The sequence below is a fragment of the Dermacentor variabilis genome, chromosome 2 (genome assembly GCF_050947875.1).
Source record: "Dermacentor variabilis isolate Ectoservices chromosome 2, ASM5094787v1, whole genome shotgun sequence".
Taxonomy (NCBI): domain Eukaryota; kingdom Metazoa; phylum Arthropoda; class Arachnida; order Ixodida; family Ixodidae; genus Dermacentor; species Dermacentor variabilis.
In genome coordinates, this window is record NC_134569.1 from 186,557,488 (window position 1) to 186,577,972 (window position 20,485).

Here is a 20,485-nt window from a genome sequence, read left to right on the forward strand (position 1 = left end):
GGCGGAACTTTAGATGTAGTCCACATGTGTTTTTCATCCTCGGGTATGAGGCGACAGTTTCGCAGGAATTCGTGCCAATTCTCTCGAAAATCTGGCGCGAAAGTGAAGAAGCATTGATAGTGCGTAACAAGTATTTGATTTCAATACGAAAGGGAGTATGTGTGGTTTTCACTTTTGGTTGAATTGAGGAAAGGGGATTAGTCGCTGTTCAGGAGGGTACGACGAGGTGTATAAGTAGGCTAACTACCAAGGGTTCGCAGGGTAAAACCAAGGGTTCGCAGCTCGGACGCCTCTGAATTCGTATTGCTGCACGCTGAATACGCTGCACGCATTGCTGCACGCTGATTGCAACGTGAGGGAAGTAAATATAAGAGGAGATTCAAGTCGAGAAACAGAATGCTACATAGCCGCCAGAGCGAACAGCGACATCGTGGGGAGGACAAAGGCATCCGGCAGGATATGGTGGCGCCGTTAAACCCGCAGTTCCTTCGTGTCTGGCGGCCCTCTTGTATTACACCATAATACTCACCCCCTTTTCTTCCCCTTTACCAGATTACACAGCTACATCGCGTGCTTCGCTACTTTCTTCTCTAGCCGTGCCTCCCAGCCTGAACGCGCTTCTTGATACGCGCGCGCCAAATACCGCGGCTACGCTAAGGGAAGCGAAACTCGGCCCGGGGAGCACGGTCTTTATACGTAAGAAAACCGCGCTAGAGCCCTCGGGCGATATACACAAGACCGAGCACCGCCTGCGCCACCTCAGCAGTGGTTCTTCGCCGGCCTCTCATTCTTTTTCTCCAGTCGCGGGCGCGATTATTTACTTTGGTTCTGTTTTTTTTGGCCGTTCCCTCGACACTTCCTCACGCCTGTCTACATATCTCCGTTTCCCTCCTACATTGCCCCCCCCTTTTCCCGACCGCCAGCAGGGATACCGGGGACGCATTAGGGGTGTTTTATGTGTACACATCGCGCGTTTCCTTTTTCCATTTATCCATTTTATGGCCTCTTTCTCTCGCCACATAGGAACGTGCAGACCGTAGCCCTTCCATTCTACAACGCCCGTCGTAGTGTCAGAGCGGGAGCCCCATAGTTCGTCTTCCTCCCTTTCCGTCCCTGTGCCTTCCCCTTTCGTCGAGACGCTTCCCTTCGCCTCCCCCAGTTTTTTTCGCCGTCGTGTGCACTGCATTTCTGCTCTTCGACCACACAGACGCACCGCAGAAACAGCCGTTCGGGAAACGCGGGAATCCGGAGGTGAATAAAAGAGCGAAAATAGGGATTCAGGAAACCTTCCACACTTCCGGTTTGGGATGCCGCCACCGAGCGTTATTCTTCGAAAAACATACATCTCTCCTGCACCCTACACGTTCTCGCGCGCGCGCGGCCCAACCGCGCTTTCCCCATTCCTCTCCGACTGTTCCCTATATATGTATGGCGGTGCCTTTCGCCTGAGAAGCCGCTTCGACGTGCGCGATTTGCTCGAGATAGGCCGGTGCATAAAGGCTATTCTCGAACGGGTGCTGAGAAGAGCGCTGAACGGAGGAAAGCTGAAGCCGCGAATGGAGAAAATAAAAAGTGGTACACCAGACGCTCGAGGAAACCGCCATGCTGCTGAGATAAACTCGCCCGATTATGCCAGTTCTCCCGTCTCTCTGTCGCGAACACCGCATAACGCCACAGCCGTTTAGGATTATCTCCTTACTTGATCCGCGGTGCTGCCATTTTCGTCATTTCTATGCCACATTTAAAGCCATTTTTAAGGCGATTTTTAAGCTATTCGCAGAACCATTTCAAGATATATTCTTGTATGCCTCGTATTTCAAATATAAATGGCTCGTTCTTGATTATTTTAGTGGTCGGCAGATCTCTCCGCGACGATTCTATGATTGCGAATACTTCGAAACGGTACTGTGTTTGCGTTTTTTCAGCTCCGCGCCCCTCGACAAAATAGTTTAACCCACGCGCTCTACGGTTCATGGTGCGTAGTCTAAAATGGGCATCGAACCGTGTAGTGCTAATCGCGTTGAATCTCGGAGTGAATCTCGAAAGTGACTGTGGTGATGGGGAAGAACGCCGTTCGAGCATTGGGTCGGGCACTTTGCCAGCCTCACTTCCGAAAGTGCGATCTCCGAGATAGTCGGGGCGCCACGACTCTGTGGCGCAAAGCACCCCCAGCGGGCCATGCCAAAAGTACAGATACTTCAGTGATCTGCAAACTTGGTCAACTGTCTTTTTGAGTTGGGAAAATATGGGTTTTAGACAAAAATAGCCTCATTCTTGCTAGCCTCATAACAGCGGCACACACCAGCAACTGCGCCGATAATCTCCAACAGGAAATTTGAATAACGAAGTTTCACTAATTATGACAACTATCTATTAGCTTTAGCGCACATATTGCAGTTGTGGCACTCAGGCCTCTCAGTGCTCAAGGCCACCTATCAACTTTGCCGCAAATCATTCTATTTCAGAAGTTTTGAGATAGTCGCCTAGCAAATCAACGAAGAAATAGTCTAATGTTCCCCGTAACTTCTAATAACATTCTCCAAGAAAGGCTTTGCAAGAAAGCCAGAAGTCGGACAGCGCCACGGCACGTCGCCGCGATATCGGGGATAGTCTGCTTGAAGTCAATGCTTCAGTCTCAGGCTGCCTAATTCAGCCTGTGGGAGGGTTCGGCCGTACGGGTCACCAACTTGTGGAATGCGACGCGAAGAGCTATAGCCGCCGTATAGCCACGATTTCTTTACGTCGGTCAGCCACGGTGCAAAGGGATCTCGGGAGCGGCCGACACCGCGGCCACCCAGGTCGAGCGCGCTAGCGTGTTTTACCCTCGCGCTATAGATGCACGCGAGCCGCCGTGTTCATCGGCGGCTCTGGGGGCGATAGGTGCGCCGCTACAAGCCTTGAGCGTCGAGAGAATTCAAGTTCGAATTACAAAACGACGAACGAAGCAACTAATTAAAACTTATTTATCAAGAATCAATTATTTTATAGACGGTTGATGCTCAAATACTGATGCCCAACACTGCTACGAATACTTGCAAGAAAAGAAATTTAACGTATCTCTGCTTTTGAACAGTTGGAGAGGTCGCCGCAGAAGCGACCACCTGGGCCCCCTTATTGCAAAGCTAAATCAGAGTACTGGGATAATATTGAAAGCGTTGAAAACATTGAAGCAAAAGTGCCGCGTTGGCAGAAGTGAAATGAACGACCATTTATGGCCACTGTATTCATCGGAAACGGTAGGGACAAGTTTTGTCCCAACTAAGCCCGTCTACAGCACTATCTAGAAATAAATGTGTCAAATTATACGGCAGCTTATACGCTCAACTTGATTGGCTATTGCCACAAACTCCCCATTGCGAAATTCTGATCAGCTGCACGCAAATATCGCCACATCATGAACTCTCTCGTTATGATTGTGATGAAGAAATGTTTTATTTTCTTATCTTTACTGACAATATATTTCTACTTTACATCCCCATTTGAAGGGCATTGAGTAATGGGGATAACATTATACACAGAACAGCGAAAAAAATTGCATCAAATACAAAGAAAACAAAACAGCAGATAGAAACAAAGCTTTAGTACAGTGCAACATCATTATACAATGTAAGCAGAACACCGTACTCATGTAATCGCCATTTGTTTGCTGGTTAGATAAGAATGCTATATTTGTCAGGAAGATCCTTCCAATGGGCGATAGCGTAAGGGGATGCTGATGGGCTAAATGCTTGCGTTTGACCATGTATGCGCGCGAAACTGAGCGTATTGTGAAGGCGTTGTGACTTGCGCTCTGGTGGTTGAAGCGGCTGATGGTGAGATCAAGGGATGTAAAGGCACCGCTGAAAATGACACATAGAGAGTGACCGCGCGGCGAGGTTCTAATGACTAAACTGAACTGTCATTTTTGATTACGATAATGCCGGAAAGACGGTCGCATACTTACGCGTGATGAGTCTGGTTGCTCTATTCCCAACAACTTCCAACGTGAGAATAAGGTCATCTTCCTATGCTGGTTATGTGGATGACGCAAATTCTATTGTTGCGGACGGAGGAAGGTTAGGTATGCTAGTTTTCTTACATTAAGAGGTGAGTTACGCTAGCTTCGATTCGATATCAAAACGACTCGGATGCTTTAGAAGTAATGGCTGCTGCATGCTTAAGCCCAGGAAAGGTCAAGTCTAAGATGGACGTCCAGGCATCTATAGCATGATGGGTTGGAAACTACGGTATTAATAATTAACTAGAAAATCACAGAGTCAGCGCGTTCACGTCCAAACGAAGTTACCTTGAATTTAGACGCGCTAAGGGACACTTGCCAAGTTTTGCACCAACTGTAGACTAGTTCGAGGTTTTTTCGTGGAGTAGAATGTTCAGTTAGAGATTTAATTTTGTGATAAATAATGCAGTCGTCAGCGAACAAACTCACTGATGATGATATGTTCGAGGGTAAATCGTTTATGTGCATTAAAAGCAGTGGACCGAGGACATTGCTTTGAGGAACACCGGATGCAGCGTTGTAACATCGCATATTCACGATAATGCTCGCAATGACAATCCAAATTACTACTACTACAAAGTCTAACCCCATTTGAATTTCTGCACCGCTTGGTGCTGGGTTTTGATATACGCTGCTGTAGTTTGTACTGTCTTTGAATTACCCACAACATTCATCACCTTGATTTCCTAATGACTAGAAAACAGCGCTATTACATGATGTTGCAATTAACTTAAACCAAATTTTAAAGATATGCAAATGCTACATAGCCGAATAGAACCAAGATAATGTTGTTTGCAGTCACTTGGAGATACTCAGATTATCATTTGCATTCCGCCTAATTAGATCATCAGTATTAATTAATCAACTTCCCAATTATTATAATTAAATGGAAACTGTCAACGAGAGAATTGCAGAGCAGCATGAAAAACTCCCGATACAGCTTTCTATTGGTCAATCCGTCCTACATAAATGTTTTTTTCCGAGCGTGAAAGAAGCCCGCGTATGCACACAAAGTGCCTCAGCGGCCAGTCGCGCGGCAATTTTGCGTGTATTCACCGGCTGCTTTCACGCTCGGAAAAACACTTTTACGTAGCACGGATTTACCAATAGAAAGCTGTATCGGGAGTTTTTCATGTTGCTCTGCAATTCTCTCATTGACACTTTCTATTTAATTATAGTAATGGGGAAGTTGATTAATTAGGACTGATGATCTAATTAGGCGGAATGCAAAGAATAATCTGAGTATCTCCGAGCGACGGCAAACAACATTACCTTGGTTCTATCCAGCTATGTAGCATTTGCATATTTTTACCGTTTGGCTCAACTTGAGTAAAAGACCGTGCACAGCCTCCAGCACGACCAACGGCAGCGCTGTGGGCAGCGCTCCAATGACTTCAACAAAGAGCTTCGCATTTCCGACTAATGCGCTCTGAGAGTAATCGCTTCATTTTAATTCCTTTGTAGCTGATCTCAACGTGTGCCCGAGTAACATGGTGCTTTTCAATTACCGTGTACACTTTGTTGAGCATTAATCTTGTAAGACAGTTTCATAAAAGCAACTTACATGACATTTTTTTCTTTTTTTCATGCTTGCAACAAGGATAAAACTGTCGCGGTGAAACAGCCTCACGACGGTCCCGGAGCCCCATCACGAACCACAACTCCGCATAAGTTAAAGCCTAGAAACTCCGCTCTTGGATCACAATTGCCCAAAAATCTTGCGGCCATTGACGCAAGGACATTGTTTTAATATCTCGATCAGAGGGAACGGTTTTCGATCTAGGTTGCTCAGGATTATCGAGACAGCAAATCATTGACTGTCATTCGAACCGCGATGACATGATGGCCCTTGTAATGTTGTTCGCGACCATAGTCATCGCAGCAAGCGCCGTCGGCCACTTTGATCAAGGAAGACGAAGAAGGTGCCCTCAACTTACACAAGCGCGAGAGACTTGAAGAAAAGGTTTGCTTCATTGAGGGAAATACGAGATAACCGGTACATTCGCAATACGCGTTGTCGGGCAAGTCGGTGCCCGCTTGAGAGATTTAGGCGAGCGTGAAATTAACAGGGACGAGGAAGGAGAGAACAGAGGTTCCCGGGGCACTGCATGCAGGGCATCGAAGGGCCAAGCGCACGAGTGCAGCAGATAAGCGAAAGCAGGTGAATGAAACAGCTCAAAGGTCACAGTATCGCGGGCAAGCCCGGCTAAGACGCTGCCTGGCGTCCGCTCTAGCCAAGGCAAATAAGACATAATGGGCACTTTCTTTCGCTGCGCGAGCAGCATCGTCGCGTCAACCGTTGCCGGACATATATACCACCGTGCCCCGATGGCCACTGAGACACAATGTTATGACACTTATTTCCCGATATCTTCGCAGCGTGCTTCACGTATCGGAGACACAAGCCTGTTCGTATAGTTTGCGCGACGAAGACTTGACAACTGTTATTACAGGACCACCTTCTAAACTCAAGATTCGAAGGTGGTTTCGACGCTTCTTTCGCTGTGGGTGTCCAGGCATCCGCTCGTTTTTGCCCGACAAAACAACGCGAACGCGGCCAATGCGAACGCCTGCGCTGCAGTTCTCGCGGCACGGCATGATATGCGCATGAAACTCAATACAGGAAGGAGTTCCGGCAGTTGGTGTGGTTTCTCTATAAAAAAAGAAAGCAAAAAAAGAAAACTTCTTGCGGCGTAATATACAATAATATGGCTTAACGCTGAACTGCAGTTGGCGGCAAATGGGGCCCGACATTCGTATGTACGCCATAAAGGCAACATGTTTTCAAAAGAAGCGTGTTCTTTTCTGTTTCCGAAAGTCGTTGCAGTAATACTCTCGAGGAGAGAGTGAAATTATGGTGATGATGCAGGGTCTGCCTATATATATATATATATATATATATATATATATATATATATATATATATATATATATATATATATATATATATATATACTTTTGGGATAGATGTATTTCAAGTTATCCATTGCGCCTCCTCATAGAAGGCCATGGATACTCATTAAACGCCTTCTAAAGCACCAAATGAGCTAACGCATCGATTTTAAGAACAGTGTAGGGTTGCCACGCTGTTTTATTCGGCGTATGTGTCGCGGCAACTCGGGTATGACTGACGTCCGTTTCTTAAAGCGTAGTCTTTGCAAATGCTTCGTGACTGAGCGGGTATTATTCGCGAGCGATGATAGCACTTGCTGTAGCCTACTGCAGGACATTTATTTTATAATGAACCCATAATGAGGAAAGAAAGAAAGAAAGAAAGAAAGAAAGAAAGAAAGAAAGGAAGGAAGGAAGAAAGAAAGGAAAACAAGGTATCCTTAGTGACTTTCTGGAAAGCGAGCTGTTGTAAGCGAACGCTCCGCCGCCTAGCTGACACACCACACGGCGTAGATTTGGAACGTATGCGCACGACTCGCTCATCAGGACGCCATTTGCGACAGGAAACGAGACGCACACAAACTGCTTTTTTTTTCTGTTCTCGCCCCCCTTCGCCCAACGAGTGTCACTAAAGGCGATATTTTTTTCTCTCCGCAACATTTGTCGCAAGTTCGTGGTGGCGGCGCAATCTTTGGCGGCCTGTCGTCGCCGCCGCAGGCGCTCCCCATCTCTCACGTTCCCCTCCTGGTCACGTGGCAGAAACTGCCGCGCATGCGCCTAAGGATGGAGAGTGACGCGCATAATTCAAGTGTAATTTACTGGCGACGGGATGACGAGCCGCTGTTTTTTTTTTTTCCTTTCTTCGGCTGAAGAAACTCGCGATCGCTGTTTCTGCGCAAAGTCTATATAGTTGTCCTATAGCACACATTTTTTTTTCCGGAGTCGAGATTCGTCGTTTCACGTTTACGAAGTGCTTTGCTTCTTGTCACAAATGTGAAAAAAAAAGAAGACATAGTTCGTTTTGTTTCACGACGAGCCATACGTCGGTAACGACCAAGACAGCTAATGCGGTACAGCCGACGCGCTATGAAAGTAACGACATGTAAATAAACGTAATACTAAGTACGCCTACCTATACAACATTAGAGGGCAACGCTCTGTGGCTGCGAAGCGAATACTACAGGGGCGGAGCTTCTGCATACGTGTTCTTGCACCAAGCAGTCCTAAAACAATGGACATCGTTTCGTGTCTCTGTTTCCTGGAACAAATGCTCAATCAGCGCAGCGTGTTGACTGCAACAGTTTCGCATTGTCCAAAGCGTGGAAGAGTGCAAGCAAAAAAACAGAATTCGAATGTAGCACACTGAAGTCTACAGTATGTACTATTTCAGTATACTTAAGTGCTGTATCAATAAATATGTGTTTATGTTTTCTACCTTTCGGCTTGAATGAACCCAAATAAGGGGAACGTTCAGAAGCGCTGTGGTGCACTTTGGTGCACTCCATGTTTTTTTCTTTTTTTTTTGTGTGTGTGTGTGTGTTAGGGCGTGAAAATACTGGAATTTTCGAATGCGAATAGAATACTCTTCGGTGTACGAATCGTGTCCGATTACATAACTTCATTTCCTAAGTTTTGTTTGGATACTCGTGACTGCGAATTTGGAAGTTTCAAGAAGAACGTGGCCTATTCAAGTCACCACTGTACGCTAACCAGTTCGCAAATGATATTGCTTGCGATGGCTTTGTTCCGCAAAACACCGTTTATTACTAAAGAACATGATTAACGCGAAGTGTTTGGCACGCATTAAGTATTTCCTAGGCTTTGGAGAGCCCATTGAGTTCATCTTAATCATTGAAAAATAAATTTTCATTGGGTGGATTCCTCTTTTCTTTTTCCGCATCTGCAATGTAATGCGCAATAACGTAATGTGAGAATACTCATTTTTATCATTGATATACGCGTCTATATGTTTATAGTTTCGATACCGTGCCGTAGAACAAACTAAGCTCTCTATACATGTCTCGTCGCTTTGCATATTTCATTTACTACACGCAGTGTTATAGCTGGAGAAGATCTGATTCCTTCAAACTTTTCTATGAATTGACAACCTGCCCGCTACACGGTGCTTTCAATCTTTAAAGCATTGTAAATGTGGTGAAAAACATAAGAACACTTTCTTGTCATTCTCCTTTCCTTTCTTTTCTCCTTCTTTTGCTATCGCGAACCTTTGGTTTATGCCCTATACATTTCTGACGAAGAAACAGCATTGGACAACCACTTTTATATTCAGGGCCCATTTGCCTCTACCATTCATACTCTATTCAATTCCTAAATTTTGTTATTCGAGCATGCCTACCTTTCGAATAATTTTTCGCCTCCTTACTTGTTTACCATAATTTGTTACAAAGCAGTCACGGCGCACTGTGTCAGCTGTAGGTTGCACCGACGCTGGTCAACAGTGCGAACACGGCACGGGTGGCTACCTTGTTGTGCAGCGTAGGTGCGAGAACTTCAGAAGTGTCATCTTCGGTAGCACATGTCAATAGAAGATCTCTTTTTTTTTCAAGTCTCTGGAGTGATGAATACAGTGCAGACATGATTATAACGGTAGCTCTTGCCTTTGTGCACAAGCCTATGGGCTAGACAGGCGGTTTTAGAGCGGAGGACAGATATGGCTTCTCTGGTTTCTTTTCTTCAGTACTTTGTTCTCTTCATCATTACAATCACACACCACTCTTCTTCTTCCCGATCCCCCTTCTCCAGCGTAAGAGCAGCAAGACAGAGCAAACTGTGGATACGGTCAACCTTTCTGCGTTCCTGCAAATAAATTTCTCTCTCGTTACGGCGCAATCTCCACGCAGAGTTTTCGTCCAGCGCAATGGTTAAATAAGGCGCTTCGCTTATGGCTGCTTCAAAGTCTGGGACCATAATTTCTATATCGGACACTTCGGAGGACAATTTCACTTTCTAATTAAGTCGCGTAAAACATGACTCCTTAATAGAACGCACGGTACCGTGCAAATGAACTCGACAGCTAAACTAGGGGGAAAAAGGTAGACGAAAGGTGTTTCCATTCGTTCTGCCTTCACCATTTCCGCGGGCCGAGCCAGCGGGGTTGATGTGGGCGAGATCGAGTGCAAATTGCGCATAAAAGAAAGCACTGTTGCGGGCCCAGTTGGTGCACGTCAGCTTCAACTGAAATTGCGCGAGGCAACCCGGGCGGTGCGAGACACAGTTGTTTCTCTATCTTGCTTTGTCCGCGTTGCATTGCGCACTTTCGCTTGAAGCGTACCGTGAAACACGCGGCGTTAATCCTCTTACACCCTCTATATACACGAGGCAGTAATGAAGCTCGGTGAGTCAACGTTACCAAAAGTAAACAGTAGAAATAAACGGAAGGTGAAGTTTGAACAGTTGGTCTATATGATGAGAATCAGTACGATGATAGATAACGTGTGTGTGTGTGTGTGTGATAACTTTATTTGGAATCCGGCGATTGGGAGGCCCGGGCCTGGGGCCGCCTAGATGGCCACTGGGAGCTGCTGCTCCCGTGCGGCTTCCTTGGCTCGCTGGACGGCCCAAAGTTGGTCTTGGAGTTCTGAGCTGAGCAGCACGGCCGACCACCGCGCCCGTAGATTTTCTGGGGAGACTGCCATTTTATTTTGGTATATTTCACATCCCCACAACATGTGTTGAAGGGTGGCTCTAACAGACTTGCATAGCTTGCACATATCGCTCTCGTATATATCGGGGTAGAAAGTTTTTAGTTGCACGGGACTCGTATAAGTTTCTGTTTGTAGTCGCCTCCAAGTAACGGACTCAGCTCTGTTCAGTTTAGTGTGAGGCGGTGGTAATACCCGCCTCCGATTTTGATAGAATTTGGTAATATCACTAAATCTTGTTAATACATCTTTTTCTCTCCAGATTTCCTCCTCCGCGTTCTCCTGACCGATGGAAGTCACTCTTTGCTCAGCTCGGCGAGTAAGACCTCGAGCTTCGCGGTGTGCTACCTCGTTGAGGTTGACTGCGGGAATGTCTGGAGTCGTATGCGCTGGGAACCAGATCAATTGAGGTTTGTTCCGCTGGCGCCGCCGCCACCATCAGTGTGACGTCCCGGTATCGACAGCGCACGTGCGGTACACGCGTGGAGGGTCGGACACTCACCAGGGTACGCGAGAGACGCGCAATGCGTTTGGATGAAATAACAACTAATACAAGCGGACATGCGCTCAAGCTGGGAGTCCTATAAAGCGCATAATATTGCGATAGTTTTAACGTTCTCACTGATTCGCAAGTTTAGTAAAAATGCAATTTTTTCTTTCTTTTTTTTTTTACTTCTTTAGTCGCAAGAAAGTTGTAGAGCGACAACGCTGGACGAACACTTGATTGAACTTGATGACGTAAAAGGCTAAACCGCGAGAAGCTCGCGTTGGCGCCCGCTGTCTGCTCGAAAGTGCCGGATTGAGGCGACGATCAAGTCTCTGCTGCCCAGCGTGCCTCACACGCGACGGCACAACAACGTGACCCGAGTGTATCGAAGCACTTTGAAGAAAGTGTACGATAAGTGCGAGGACTAACCAGCCAAAGGTCTTGACGTCTGGGTAACACGGTTATTTCTTTCTTCAGAATCCCTATCTCCTGAAATAGCGTAGACAGTAGTGTAACGGAATGGGAACCTTAAGCCGACCTTACCCATCGACATGCGCGTCGACACCCTCAAGTCGAGGGTTTGGCATCGGATGGCTTACTGCCGAGTGAGTCGTCGATCTCACGGCCCAATATTGAAATTCGAGAGCCATCCAATCATGAAAATAAAATTTATTCCGAATCCGCCCAAGGCGACTATATGAGGACCGTACAACTACGGACAGAAATATTCTGAAAATGTAAGGGAAAAGAAGAAAGGTCGGTAGCTCTACCAAGCATATAACCTGTACTTAATGAGTGGACTACGTCGACCCCGAAATTAAATATGCGCAAGCTTTAATTTCGGGATGCCTGCATAAGCAGTGAAGCATTCAAACTCGTTTAATTTAAGCAATTTCACACTTTCCGAGGTCCCTGAGGGCAGGAGTATACAAGGAGCTATGTAGCAGGGATATGAAGAAGCCACTGCCGCAATTTGCACGAAAACATGTCAGTCCGCCTTTCAGGGGCACGGCTGAATCAACCAAGGAATTTCGCCGAGCTATGTGCGCTAGTTTTTCTTTTCTGTTACCCTTTGTTTCATCCCTCATCATAAGTTACAGCAGTAGTGCTATTCCAAGACTGTAGCCGCAAGATAATCTCTCCAAATTACCATAAAACTTTCACTCTTTTTCCAGATACACATCAAGACACGGGTCATTACGAATGTCGCGCGAAAAGAAGATGAAAGCAAAATGTTCGCCTATAATTTGTGAACTGAAGCGCTGCGCGAACAGGGCGATAAACATACTAGGTGGCACGTGCGTTTGGGTGCCTTAAGTCTGGAACGCTTAAATCTGAAGGTTTTCGAGCCAGAACCACGATTTGACTACGAGGCACGACGAACTAATAATTTTGACCACATGGGGTGCTGTTTAACGTGCGCCAAATGTTCGTGCGCGCACGTATGTGGAAACAGTTCGGAGCAAGCGCGGCAGAAGCGGTCGGTCGCGTCGTACACGTTTCCGCGGACTGCCACCGCCTTGAGTCGATAGCGGCGGCGCTCGGACGGGGAATCAATGGCGCTGAGGGCCGCGCATGGCGCAAGCTGAAGATGATTAGACGGCGCAGCACACGGGCTACCGCGCAACGCTGCTTTCTTTTTTCGCGAACATAACTCGCACTTCCCCGCCCCACCTCTCCTCCTATCTCCGCGTAGACGCAGAGACTCGGGGGGAGAAAAAAATCGAACGGTTCCGCCGCCCCTCGCTATCGCCGGCCGCGCAGTTTTTCTCGCCTCCGCGCTCAAACACAACACACAGACGGACAAGCACACACTCGGGTTGCACCGCGGCTGCTGGCGCACACAGCGACGCTTAATTTCAGCCCCGGCGGCCGCGTTGAAAGGAGCACCCCCCCGGCACACCGGGGCGTGGCGGGCGAAACTTTTCCTCGGCCGCGTCGGTCGCTCGCAGGCAGGCACCGCGGCGGTGCAGTGTTTTCTGAAAGGCCGCTGCCAGAGCCGCCGGGGAGATCCATCTTGCCGTCGACGCCAGCGCGTGGCATCGCCGCCGACGCCGGTGTTAGTGCGTGCGTGCGTGCGAGTGTGTGTGAGCACACGGGCGCGTTGCCAGCGAGAGCGGCGAAACACCCGCAGAAGCGACGCTCGCGGCAACACAGCAGCGTAGGTGTAGACACTGAGTCTGTGCGTTCGCGGGCGCTTCTGCGATGTGCTTGCGCTCGCGCGCACAGACGCACGGACATAAACGCGCACGCGCGCGATGTGTACCGGCATCGGCGCACGTGCGTGCGTGCGTGCGTTGCCATTCTCGCTCGGCTCTGCCGGCGGCTTGGGCGCGTGCGCGCGCATCGCGATCGATGAACCCCGAGGGGGCCCCGGCAACGGGTGCCTCCCGGAGCGAGTGTGGCCTTCGACGTCAAAGTCTGCGCTTCGCCGTGAGGAGGCCACCGGCCGAGGAGGAGGTTAGGTAGAAAGGAGAGTTCCCGCTGTGTTTTTCTCTGTCCCGAAACGCCCCCGCGCGTTCCCCACTCATTCCCTGCGCGCGCTGCCTGGGATCCCCCCTCCTCTCCCGCTTTCTCCCTCGCATCCCTCCTACCTGTCCGCGCCTGGTGGTTTGAGCTCGAGTCGCACCCTGCTGCGCTAGTGCCGTACGCGTGCTTGTGTGTATGTTGTTTGCGTGGGCCAACCTTATACCTGCAGCTGTTCGCTTGTGCAGATTCTGGAACTCTTTCTTGTTTGTTTCGGGCGCCGATCCTCTTTGCCGGGAGAGAGAGACGAAGGAGGATCGAAGTGAAGGGAAAAAGAAAGAAAGAAATAAGATAAAGGAACGTTTCGAACGCAACGTTAGAAAACTCGGGTGTTCCTCTCTCAGCCTGTTTCGCTTGTATGTGCATGCTCCGTCGCGGGCAAAGAAAATGTAACCCTGAAATGCGCTATAGCTTGACGTAAACCTCCTCGCTTCTTCTCCTTCACCGACTGACTCTCTTTCTCTCTTTCGGTTTTCTTTTATTGTGGATGTGTGTCGGAGCGGGGTTTGCGAAGACGGCGGATTGATTTTTAGTCGACGTTTGTTTTCTCCCACGAGATTTCTTTGTATCGTTATCGAAAAAAAACAGAAAAAAAGGCAAAGGAGTGACGGAAAACGGGGCGCTAGGAGCACGCGGGTTGTTCGACCTGCCGTATGGAAGGGCAGCGGGTGGACAGCGCTGCTTCTGTCCATTTCATCGGCCGTCGGTGGGCGTGGGGGCAACGCACGTGTCGGTCGTGTACACTTATCAACCGCTGCCAGCAGTAACCGACAAGGGCGAGTTTCAAAGGGAAACAGAAGGCGGCAAAATAGCGATAGACAGGGCACCGTACGCAATAAAAATAAATTAAAATACGGCTCGGTCAGTTCGAAAGAAGTTCGGCGACCGGCATCGAGTACACAATACCGTTTCCATCTGTTTTTTTTTTCTTCGCGGCAAGATGATGACGTCGGCGCCGGTTCTGCCCACCTTTGGCGGACCATCGATTCTGTCGATACTGAGGGACCCCATCGTGGCGGCTTAATCTTAGCTACGTCAGAGCACGCAGGCGCCTCAATCCAGCGCCATAGTCGATCGAGCAATCAATCAGTCAATAATGTTTACTGCAGTACGATCCTCTCCGATGCCACACCAGCATGTGCTGGTGTTTGCCAAAAAATGACAATACCGTATAGATGTCTTTCGAATGTTGCGTGTCGGCACAACACAATGGAAAGCGAGAAATGAAAGGCAGAGTGAGAGGCATCCCATTAAACTACGATCCATGTGTTTGATTACACTTTTCACGCAAAGTCGAAACTAAATTGTGAGGTACAAACATGCCGAGATCGATCAGTAGGTTATGAGCCGTGCCGAAGTGGGGAGCTTAGAAATAATTTTGACCATATGGTGGCATTCAACGTGCAACCAAAGCACGACACACCCGAGCATTCTTAGCGTTCGGCTTGCATCGAAATGCAGCCAGCTGCCGTCGGCAACCGAGCCCCTCTCCTCGTGCACAGCAGCGCGACGCATAGCCACTAAGTCACGGCCAGGGGTCTCATAATAAATCGATATTCTACGCAGTTAGTATGCGTCTCACTATAACAACAAGACACTGGCCCACAATAAAGTCTGCAAACCCATTCTTATGTTAAGAAGCTTGGACACTTCGAAAGCGTGGGGACTTGTTGGTAAAGCCCGTGTGCAGAAAGATAACATTACTGTGCTGCCCTTTTGTCTTCTTGCAGTACTCAAACAATATTGCACAACAAAAAAACGACACGGACGTAAGAGAAGACTACACACCAAGCACAACGGCAGCAGTCTTCTTACAGACCCGGATCAGTGTATTCAATGTAACGCTGGGGAATTTCAAATGCCTATACATATACACGGTCCACGATTACCAAACTCTGGCAATCCTTCGTCCATTTTACGCCCATAAGAACGTCGGCAATCTTATTTATAGCATGTCGGTCATTAGCTGGTCAATGCGGCCTATCCTTTTATATTTATTTCATTTGTTCACGGGTGGTGGCTGCGTTAATAAGACCTAACCGTATACTTCGCGAGCTCAAGATCGAACTGGCCCAAAGCCGTGGAGTCGCAAGCAACATTTCGGGAAGTACTATCCCTGAGCACTTAACTAACCCTACTGCCTGCATTTATCTAAATTGCGTTGACGTTTCTTTCTTTATTTTTTGTTTGTTTTCGTTTTTAAAGGGTAACAAACATTCCTTACTGCAACCGGCGCAGCCAAACATGAGATGAACGGCTTTTTTTTCTCTTTTCTCTCGCATTCAGCGATTGTCCAAGTATGAAGTGTAGCCAACCTGTATCTCACTATCTGCGAATGCGCACTGGTCGTCGCGGATGTTCATGATGCGATCTGCTGATAACTGACACTTCAGACGGTATTGCCCAGTGTAATGCGCCAGACAGTAGATTGGACTAAGTTAGATACAGTATCGTGAACGTAAACGCGCCAGTCATTTCCAGAACACTGGCCAACATTTGTTGTCAAAATACACGAGGCGCTATAAAAGGACTCAAATTGGTCTAGTGACTTCGGGCTATTATATCACCTAATTTTCGTTCTCCTCTAGAGGTAAGCCGAAAAGCGGTACTCACATACATGAACACAGTAAGCGTAAGACTCAATTTCTTTCTCTTCTTTCCTCCGGAATCTCAACAAAATTCTTCGTTTTTCCTCATCATGATGCGACTTTCTAGTCAACCGAGGAGGAGTAGGAGTGTTTCTCACTGCAGGCGGATCTAACCATGCAAATGTTTCCGGCAGTCGCTCTATACGCTTGCGCATCTTATAAAGTGCGTAAGAGTCTGAAAGCCCGGTACATTACATTTGGCAATCAAAAGGGAATCTGTAAACAGAAGGGAATACCAGTGGCGATTACGTTCACCGAAGCCATCCCATGTCGTCACATTTCGTAATTCATCATTTATAGTTATCTTCTATTGGCCTCGAGCTCCACCACTGGAAAAGCTAGCGCCACCGTCGGCGTGACGTGCTATTAGGGATCACGTGGACATAGCGTCCGCGTCGGCTGCTTCGGGAGCGCCGAAGCGAGCTGAAAACGAGAGTTTAAATTCCCTCGTACGCTGCGTTCCTCATTTAGTGGCGAGATTCTCCCGCTTCGAGTGTCTCCTTTTCAACGCTTGAAAGCACCACAATAGGTAGTGGCTGCCTTTGAAGGCGCGCAACATGGTAGGCTACTGCTCGGTGCCGCAGTGCCGGACGTACGCAACGCGGAGCCCGGGTGTCAGCCTTATTCACACGTAGCCGCAGGACAAGAAGCTGCGTGAAGCTTGGCTCGCGAAACATAAAACCGGCAAATAGCCATCGGCTACAACTCGGGTATGCAGCAAGCACAGACGCGAGGAAGATTTCTGCTACGGCGCCCGGTCTGCGATGTTCTGAAAACGCGCACTGAGACGCTCGCCCGAGTACGCTGCCCGACTAATGTCATGACGGTTTGGTCTACGAACTCGTCGATGCTATAGATACTGGCAAGTTCACTGGGAGCGGTAAGAAGCGCATTTAAAAAAATCATGGCATATGGTCATGTTTGTGTTATGAATTAATGCACTGGCTTACAAAAAAGAAGCAGCGGGAAATCGCGCGCTGAGAACACCGATAAACATACAGTGCGACGCAACTCGAGAAATAATATTGAAACGTCCAAGACCTTAGAAGAGGAAACACAAGATTGAATCGTCACGACGGCACATCACAGTCCCCGTCGAAGTCTCTACAATGAAATTATTTTTGAACAACTCTGATAGCGCCCACGCAACAATGGTTGCTTGTATACTGTCAAATGCTCATATTCTGCGGCCTAAAGCTCATGGCACGGTGCGAAAACGCGCACGCGGTGAAAGCGAAACAGTGCGCGGACAAGCATGCAGACGCGCAGTCGGTCGTTGCGAATCTGTGTGATCGCTGCATTGAGGCTTCATTCTATTACGCTCCACTCAGTTATACAAACCAAACACTATAAGAACATATTTCACATAGCTTGCTCTCAGCGTTTACCTACCTTTCACGCAAAAAGCCGGTTCGGGAGACTCCATCGCGGCGACATCGCGCAGTGGCGTTCACTGTACGTATTCGGTAAAGAAATAGCGTCTGTAAACGATTCTGTGCTTTCAGTTTGCCCATGATTATTATTTAGGCAGTAACAAACTTCTCTCGTTTCGAAAGTAGTTACAGAAATATCCGGGAGAGCTCGTGCGTGGTGTTTTCAGTGAGCGCTGACACCAAGACCTATGAGGAGCGCGCCACGTGATCCCTCATACTACGCCAGCCAGGCGCTTCCGATAGATGGCGACTCCGTAATTCCTCGCCGCCCATAGCAGCCAACTGCGTTTCCCTACTACTTGGTTCCCGTAGTTTATCTTGTAAACGACAAGTATACTTGTTCCACGCACTACGCGACCCTTTGAAGACTGGTTCTCGTTCTTAATCTTAACTAAAACATCGCCAACCCGTGTCTAACCACTAATCTGCATTGCCTTCTACCTAGCGCATAGTTACGCTTATCGCCTGCCGTTCAACGGCACCGCGTCGCGATTCTAAGCTTCTCTACTAGTTTTTCTGTTATCAGCAATGTTTCGACTCCGTAGGAGTTTTCAAAGTGGATGAACAAGTCGATGTGCGATAATTAACCCAAAAGCCCCGCTAAGGTACACGTATAGTTGATCAGGCACTGTCGTTGAAAGTGTTTGTCGGATCGCTGTGTACACATCATGTATTTTAATAAAGAGAAAATGAGATATCCACCCTAGCGTAGCTAAGTGCTACAAAGGAAACTCATACGGGTTTCGCGTAAAAAAAGCTTCGCAGTTGAAGAAAAATTCACCCTGGTCCGGGACTCGAACAACCGCTTTCCGGGGCAGCCGCTCTACCATCTGAGCTAACCAGGCGGCTAGCAGATGGCAGGCGAAGTCGAATTTATCAAGAGGCAAGAGTTTATCAAAGGCAACAGTTTGACGTAATAGTTCAGCGGAAACCCGCAAGGTGGATATATTTTACCCAAGCCCAGTAGTAGTAGCTTGGCAACTGCTTCGGTTCGTTACTTACGAAACTCCCGATTAAGCACTGCTGAGAGAAATGCGTTCTTTATCGGGTAATAGCCCCAGTGCGTACTAAAGGCAAGCTTTAGTTGCCCGTACAATAAGGCATTATTCAAACGAAACAGCCCCAAAGCCCCAAAGTGTCTTCATATACGTATGTAGAATTATTTCTATCAACGCTATATACAACACAATAACACCTACACGTGAATTGCTCTGAGCACGAGTGACTAGACTTCCAGAGTAGCTTATAACGGACGAACAGCGACTGGAACAAAAATACAGACTGCAGTAAGCATGCCACGCCGTTTACCAGGTATTGCAATCATGCACCTCGAGCGTGCGCTGTACCTGAATACTGGCAGAACTGCTGTCAAGCCTAAAAGAGAGTAGTAATTGTACAGTGGCACAGTAGTGTCTTCATATATATATATATATATATATATATATATATATATATATATATATATATATATATATATATATATATATAATTACATCTTTTTGATTGCAGATTTCTAAATGTAATGAGGGAAGGCGGGTCACAGGAAGGCAAATACGTGACTACAGATCAACCGTGTTTAATAAATGGCACCCCATATTAGTGCAGTTTAGCGTCTGCATGAGGTTACCCACTGGCAGTCCCGAAGACACCACATTCATATCCCGTGTATGCCGTGCAAGCAAATAGTAAAAAATAAAAAATAGATACTCTTGGGTGTTCAGAACGTGTAGCTACGGCCAAGAGAGGCACAACTGCAAATGAGAGCTCGTTGATTGCGCCTAATGGCGCTGACGAAGCGGCTCGCGTATAACGTACGCAACGACGCCCCGCGGAAGCCACTCGGGCCGCCGTAACGAGCAGGCACGCCCTGCAGCGTGACGCCCGATGCGCCATCTTCCGCCTCATTAACGCGGCTCACGAACCCTCGTTCGGCTGTCGAGGCACGCGGCCGTACGGCGACGAGACGGCGCAAAAATACGAACGGCAAGGGCCGGCTGCACATGTGTCGAAACACGCGAGGGCAGGAAAGATATTGAAACCACGTCGTATCGAAGTAACGTGAGCCAAAAAGCGTCGCGCTGGGGAACAATAACGAAGCGCGATTGCACTTAGGTACTTCGAGCTCGCAGGGTATGCCCTGAAGAACACACCTTGAAGGAAACGTGATGGTATGTCTGGTGTCTTGGGTCGATCTCTGCAGCCGTACGCGTGAGGTAGTGAGTTTAACCTGGTGATCGAGGCCGTCGTTTGCTCCGCCTGAGCGTCTCTTCCATTGTCACCGGGTTCGCGCTGTCACGCGTTCTGCAAAGCAACACACCTTAGGAATGCAAGAAGACGTGAAGAGTTCTTTTGGTGGACTGATTGGTCCTTCACAAAAAACAGATCACTGTCACTTTGTAGGAATGCGGAAGTTCTTTCTTTGGCGGGTTATCAAGAAGAGGACGCCATTCGTCACAGTTTGTACAGCTCGGACACAGACCCAAAAGGTGTCCGACGGTAAAACCGTGGAAATCCCCTAGAACAAGTGCGAGCACTAACTTGTCGGGGCTTTGGTCCCGATTCTACTGCTACCGCGCAAAATGTCACGGCGAGGAGGAAGCTATCAGTGCGCGTTGCTAAAAACGGAAGCATTTATTTATCTATATTGCGCTCTCTTTTACCAGGCCTTCTCGCGGAATCGTTGTACACATCGCAAATCGCTGCAGGTGTGCCATACAGCGAGAGTCGGCTTACAAATTTCACTAATGGCACAACGGAAGTCGCTATTGCGATGACGTCGCCACAAGGCACAAGTTTGTCGATGAAATAACGATTTCTCCACAATTGCGCGTTAATTATGA

The 20,485-nt window shown here is 48.0% G+C and overlaps 1 long non-coding RNA gene across 1 annotated transcript in view; it reads right to left on the reverse strand.

Annotated features, from left to right (window-relative positions):
• The window catches only part of LOC142571104 (uncharacterized), a 636,802-nt gene that overhangs the window by 386,985 nt on the left and 229,332 nt on the right, over nt 1-20,485 (reverse strand). The gene's annotated exons all lie outside the window — the stretch shown is intronic.